Source organism: Sapajus apella, unplaced genomic scaffold, assembly GCF_009761245.1.
Source record: "Sapajus apella isolate SASKATOON/1434 unplaced genomic scaffold, GSC_monkey_1.0 scaffold15, whole genome shotgun sequence".
Classification (NCBI taxonomy): domain Eukaryota; kingdom Metazoa; phylum Chordata; class Mammalia; order Primates; family Cebidae; genus Sapajus; species Sapajus apella.
This window is the reverse complement of record NW_022436955.1, coordinates 3,528,767-3,536,184: the sequence shown is the minus strand read 5'-3', so window position 1 is coordinate 3,536,184 and position 7,418 is coordinate 3,528,767. Positions and strand designations below refer to the sequence as shown.

Genomic DNA, 7,418 nt, shown 5'->3' with positions numbered 1-7,418 from the left:
TCATCAACCACAACAGTGAAATGTTCCACGACTAAGAATCAAATAACACACTTCCCATAATATCTGGTTTCAAGTCTTGCTTGGCAATATAGGTTTTATCCCTCAATGAAGTTGGAGGCATAGGAAAAGCAAACTTCCTCCTGTAAAGGCAATATATTTTCTGAAGTCACTGATCAACTTCTCATTAACCTAAACTTTTTTTTTTCCTGAGACAAAGTTTTGCTCTTGTTGCCCAGGCTGGAGTGCAATGGCACGATCTCAGCTTACCGCAACCTCGGCCTCCCAGATTCAAGGGATTCTCCTGCCTCAGCTTCCTGAGTAGCTGGGATTACAGACATGCACCACCACGCCCGGCTAATTTTGTATGTTTAGTAGATACAGAGTTTCTCCATGTTGGTCAGGCTGGTCTCCAATTTCCGACCTCAGGTGATTTCCACGTCAGCCCCCCAAAGTGCTGGGATTACGTGCGTGAGCCAATGTGCCCAGTCCAACCTATTGTATCCAGCCTCCAGCACTGGAGAGTCCTAATTACTCAGAAAAAGCATCTATAAATACTCATTTGTTTCCCTGTATACTATATAACATCTCCTCCACTAGGATTTATAAATGCTTTCTGGAGTCAGGAAGTTGTCTAATTATCTTGATAGTGGCAGAAACTAGAAAAGTGTGTATTAAAAGATGTTTGTTGAATGAATGAGAAAACAGCTTGGTTACCTGGATGAGCAATAAATCCAAATATCTAGAGAGAAACTAAAGCTTTATCAGAGAAGATTGCAGTGTGATTCTAACATGGGCAGAATTGGAGGAGGGAGCAAAAACAGTCAGAAAATATTGGCTGGAAAATCGCTCTTAAACTTACAAGTTACAGGTTGTATCAAGTAGTTCAGAACTTAGCCTGTGAAAAGGGGCACTAGCATAATAGATGGTATATTTTGGGTTGAAGAGTATAGACGTATGAATTTACCACATACACAGAAATTATTTCCAACCTATAGAACAGTTATTTTCACAAACCAGAAGGGAATACATTTTGCCTAGCCCAGGGGAACACTAACCATATCATATTGTAAGTATTAAAGTCCCAACAGCCTTGAAAAGAAATAAAAGCAACTTTATTATTCCCCCTTCTATAATTTTAGAAACAAATGTTTCCATTAGGAAATATGTGCTACTGAAACACATCATTTTCCCTAAAAATTCCAGTTAGACAGTTAAAATCACTATTGAATTGTTTGCCCAAATAAATATTACGTGTTAAAAGCACAAACACTTTTACTGGAGATGTTATAATTTAATATGAAATAACTTCTCCTGGTAGGAAAATATGACTGCTTCGTAGAGATATTTTAATGTAACTTTGTATTTCAGCTAAGATTACACTCTCATGATTCAGAAAAATTACTGACTCTTTTACTTTCTTTCCTTATCATATTTTGTTTCTTTTCCTACTAAATAATGTTTAATGAAAACTTAGATATTTTCATTTACTGGCTCCCAAATGATCCAGGCAGATAAAAGGAATAATCCTTAAGATATAGTGAATCTGTTGTCCAGATTTCACTTTACTACCATCTAAGCCCTCCACAAATGTCTGGCATCTAAGTCTGGAAAATTCTTATGAGGAGATTCTTGCTCCTAGTAATATCTGATTACCTTTTCAAGAATTTCCCTAACATTACATTTAACAAAAGAATCTTAAAACCCTCAGATATTTTACCCACCAGTAGACTATTAACTATACTTTCTACCCAATTGATCTTATTTAAGATTACTCCATTTTTGCTCCTTTCTATATAATATGGTCATTTCACAGAAATAATCACATGTCCCAAGTGAGTGTGGCCACAACTGATGAGGCTTACTGTATCATAATAACTCTCTTTTTTAAAAGGTACAGTGTCAGTATTGACTTAAAGGAACCACAGAGTGGTGTTACTAGGAAAGCAATTAACTATTAGGATGAACTAAATGAACATATTTTAAAGTCTATAAGCTACATTGTAGTTGGAAATATAAAATGTGAAAATGTCATCACTGAGGCTAGTGATACAATGTTTTAGACTCTATTAACATGATTAGCCTTCAAAATAAGATATAATCAAATTAATAATTGCATCTTCTACATAATTTTAAGAATAAGCCTTTAATAAAATCAGTATGCATTCTAATTGTTTATTTACACAATATTAATATTCAGACAGAAGGATCACTAAAGCACAGTTAATTAAATATAAATTAATGTGGTGGAATATTTAATTATCTTTTCTACACCTCACGACTAATGATTATGTAAATGCCTTGCATTTAATCTTGTTGCCAGGAAATTAACTTAATGGCCTTCAGCAAATGAACATTTTGTATGCATTACAGGACACTTTATCTAAATTTTAACAGCATGGTATTAGTTTCAGATAATAACATGATTACACATTTTAAAATATATGAATATATACAATAGTTTTACCCCTTTCCCCGCCTTTTTTTTTTTTTTTTAACAAAAAGGAAACTGAAATGGTTCAGATATCATTCAATAACTCAGGTTCTGTAGTGTGAAAGGTTTCTTCACTCATCTATAGCGAGAGCCAAGTCCTTTTAAATAAAAATACTTCAACAGAGAAAAGGCAAGTCCCTTTGCAGTGGACAGTTAAATCAATGATTTCACACAATGCCACCTCTAGAAGTTAATCACTTTGGATGTCAGTGGGTGGCAGGAACATCCACACTCTAAGTGAATTCTCCAAGCTTTGGGGATTTTGTGAAGTGCCAGCACTTTTGGATGTGTTAAGAGAGTCTGGAGACTTGTGGGTCTCTCAAGGAATCTAAGCCCAGGATTAATTACAAGTCTCATTAGATATCACTAAAAATATGGGAGGCAGAGATTTAATTTGCCAAGGTCAGATTCTTGTTATGAATAGTTCCAATGAGTAGTCATTCTGGATAGAAGCGATCTGTCTTGTACCGGATTTGAGACCTCGACATGGGGACACTAGGCAGATGAATAATCAGGCATTTCCCATTTCACTGACCACAGCATATGCCTTTGCACCCCCACCTACACTCTTACTCACTATTGCAGATGGATAGCACCAGCATTTCACTTCCTGGGGGTGCTTTTTGACACCAGAAACAACGTTGCTGTTTAACTGGCAGGTCACTTTATAAGTTTCTGGTATTCAGCATATCTCATCCTGGCAGCCACAATGATTAAAATTGGTATATTAATGGCTTGGCTACCTTAAGAGGCACAAGTTTTATACTGACACCCAGAGTTTCCTGTAAGAAGTAAGCTCTATTTACCCATGGGAAGTGGTTTGATAAGGCATCTTTTTTTTTTTTTAATTTTTATTTTACGTCCAGGGTTACATGTACAGATCTGTTATATAGGTAAATTGTGCTACGGGAGTTTGGTGTGCGGATTATTTCATCACTCAGGTAATAAGCACAGCACCCAATAGGCAGTTGTTTTATCCTCACCCTCCATCCTCAAGTAGGCCTTGGTAGTCTGTTGTTCCTCTCTCTCTCTCTATTTATTTATTTATTTTTTATGTCTCCGTAGAGGCTGTCAGTCAAAAATTCCCAATGCCAACTATATTTCAAGTTGTCATGGTGGGGTATTGGGAAAAGTTTTCAATTAGCCGTATCGCACCTCAGTTAAACCTCATCGGCTACAATCCTGCCACTGCACAAAGCTGTGAGAACATGCAATATTTGCCTTTCTGTTTCTGCATTAGTTTGTTTAGAATAATGGCCTCCAGCTTCAACTATGTTGGTGCAAAGGACACGATCTCATTCTTTTTTATGGCTGCATAGTGTTCCATGGTGTATATGCATCTCATTTTCTTTATTCAGCCTACTGCTGATGGGCATTTAGACTGATTTCGTATCTTTGCTATTTTGAATAGTGCTGTGATTAACATATGTGTGCATGTGTCTTTATGGTAGAGTAACTGATATCCCTTTGGGTATATACCCAATAATTGGATTGCTGGGTCAAATGGTAATTCTGCTTTAAGTTCTTTGAGAAATCACCACAGAGCTTTCCACAATGGCTGAACTAATTTGCATTCCTACAGGCAGTGTATAAGCATTCCCTTTTCTCTGCAACCCTGCCGACATCTGTTATTTCATGATTTTTAATCATAGTCATTCTGACTGGTATGAGATGGTATCTCATTGCAGATAAGGCATCTTTTACTACCTCCCCTTCTCTACTTCACTTTCCAACTCCCATACCAGTGTGTATCTCACATTTTAAATAAAGCCCTTGCATTTATATCTTTATTCAGCTTCTGCTGCTGGGGGAATCCAAACTAAGACATTGAGTTTGCTTGCTAGCAGGGAAATAAATGTAGTTAGACCTAACATTGAGATCAGGACATTAGAAAATTGCATTAGAATTAACACAAGATCCAAGAACTTCTAGATTTACTAGAACACAGCCATTCTTCTCTCGCTGAGTCCTTGAATAAGATTTTTATAAAAATATCTATTAAGATAGCTAATATTTGATACATAATGTCTACATAATGTGTAGACACTTTTAAGTGCATTACAAATAGTATCTCATTCCATTCTCAGAAAAAAATGCATAATGTAGAAACTATTATAATTGCTCCAAATATGGTGACTTATAAAAACCATGTATTTTATTAAACTTCATCATTGTGAGAATCGGGAATTCAGGCAAGTCTGGGTTGAATAATTCTGTTCCTCATGACATTGATGGAGGTCACTTTTATTTAGCTGAAGGATGGGCTAGTCTAGAAAGCCCAAAGGAGTTTCACTCACTCATCTGATACAGTGGTAAGAATGGTTAGAAGGCTGAGCTTACTGGGGGCTGCCAACCACAGCACATACACCTGGGGTCTCCAGTGTGATGGTCTCATATTGAGGGACTGTGTTAAGGAAAACCAAGTCCACAAAGGGCGAGGTTTCAAAGTCAGGAATCTCCCAGCGCCATGCCTCCATCTATGTCCACATCCCCAGAAAGTAAAGCTCTTTGTCTGACTTTCCCGTCATGGGGGAAGTGGAAATTCCAAGTGTGCTTCTTTGTTCAAAAAGCCAGGGAAGAGCTTGGGGAGGAAAGGCCTCTGCTGCGACCTAGCAGCCAATCCGGTATCAGAGTCAAATATCAATCACTCCAGAGGAAGTTTGAAAGAACTCCTCTCCTTGGACGAGAACATGAATGCAGTGAGAATAACTCTAACGTTGAAAACCCACTGCTCCTTACCTATACGGATTCCTCCTTTGGATCTGTCGCAAGGTAGAGTAGAAGCTCTCTCTCTCCTCCTCTCTCTCTCTCTCTGCCTAATAAATCGCTCTTTGCAAAATTTTGGGTCCACGGTATTTATTCACACGGTAAGCTCACCGCGCCTCTATGGCCCTTTTCCCCATTCCTGGACAAGAGGACCTGAGCACATCAGGGAAAACATCAGATCAGAGAACTGGAAGCATCTTCGGGATGCCCGCACAGCTCTGCTCCCATCCCGAGATCTCATCCCGTGCTCATCTTTGTAAACGCCCATTTACAATACGGTTTAACTTCTTACATGGTAGCTCAAGAATTCCAGAGAGGTCCCAAAAGAAAGAAGGGTAAGCTGTCTGTCCTTAAGGGATGGACCTAGAAACTGACACTACTTCAAGGAACATGGGAGTACAAGTAAATATTCTCACCACAAAATGTGTTACCAAGCAATCAATAGGCTTGCTTCCCAACGCACATAGAAGCCAATACCATGTCACCAGCTCTTGAGAAAAGAAAAGCCTTACTGTGAGTCGACCAGCAACGAGAAAGAAGAAAACACTCAAATCTGTCTCCTTGAGCTGGGGTTTGGGTCGGGTTTTATAAGAATAGGGTAATAAATGTGATCTGATTGGCTCTTGCAGTGAGGTGATGCTGGAAAGCATGATCTGACTGGATCCTGCCATAGGATGATGCCAGAGATCAATCTGATTGAATCCTGGATCCTGCCATGTAGGGTCTACATCTTAATTCTGTCCCCATTCCTGGGTCCAAGTGCTTAGATTTCCCCCATGATTGCATGCTTAGTTCATCCAGGCATGTTCAGATTATGTGATCTTTAACCTAGAGGTCCATGGCAACTGAAAAACAGCTCACAACTTTGTTATGTAAAAGTTGAATCAGATTGGTCTGATGTAATTACAAACTGATAACTATGGAGGTAATACATATGTTAATTAGCTTCATTTAATCATTCTACATTTTGTACATATAATATTACATTGTACGCCACAGATATGTTCAATTATTATTTGTCAATTTAAAATAAAACTTAAAAAAAACTGGACTATGTTACTTCTGCTGTGTTCTCTTGGCCAAAAGAGTTGTTCCGAGTTGGAGGGGAGGGAGAGAGAATTTGCAACCAGTTTTGATTTTCCACAATAGATTATCGTAGCTTGCCTGAGTAATTGGTAGAGACAAGATTTCAACTCAGAAAGGCTAACTCCAATGCCTAACTCTTAACCAATATACTTTGCTTCCTCCTATTTAATAAATAATAAAAATGCAAAAGCAAACTAATATTTTTATTCATTTGTATCCATAAACCAACTCAGAGAATTCTTATAACTTGAACCATAGGTAGCACTGTTTTTCCTAAACTAAGTTAGAATAATAATTAACATATAAAAGAGTGCCTGACACATTATAAATGAAAAATTTCAGTATCACTTTTTTAACTATTCACTCCAAAAATAAAGTAGAATCAATGGGAAATGCAAAAATAAAACGCTAATTCTCAGATAACTTACCCTCACAGGAAGACTTTGTTTCAGGTACAATAAATAGCTGCCCTTCACCATGCAATTATAAATTTCAGATTTTGGATGCCCTGATGAACATGCAATTGCCTTTTATCATGTATTTTATTCAAGGGCTAATCAATATAATATCTATATTTAAGTATCTTCAATAGGCAGTTATTAAGGATGCATCTAATTTTTAATGGGCCCTGTGTTCCCCATTTGTTATTGTTTATTCATATATAGAAGACATTTTATTACCAGCTGAAATATCCTATAAAAGAACCCATTTTTTTCTTAGAGCATGTCTGCTTTATCATTAGATGTCTTTAGTAGGCTATAAAATAACTTCTTATCTCTACCTGTTTCAGTATGGCAGAGATGAGAAGTCTCATCTTTGTTAAAAAAGATAACTGCCAGATACTGAGTTCAACAAATCTTTTCTTGCAGTTCTTTGGGTTCTTTGTGATTACTCATTATTCAGAAAGTTTCAGGAGTGTGGACTTCAACAGTGACAGGTTTACAATTTTAAACATATAGTATTTAGTATGGTACCTTAAATATATTCTTTGGTCATTGCTTTTTAATGAGCTTTCATATATACTCTACTATGAAAGCTCATTAAAAAGCAACAATTATTTTGGAGAAAAATGCTG

The 7,418-nt window shown here is 37.1% G+C and overlaps 1 non-coding gene across 1 annotated transcript; it reads right to left on the bottom strand.

Moving 5' to 3' along the window:
* Positions 1-3,547: 3,547 nt before the first annotated feature.
* LOC116555874 lies at positions 3,548-3,691 on the bottom strand. Its single transcript, XR_004270717.1, has one exon. It is a non-coding gene; the product is annotated as a U4 spliceosomal RNA (small nuclear RNA).
* Positions 3,692-7,418: the final 3,727 nt, after the last annotated feature.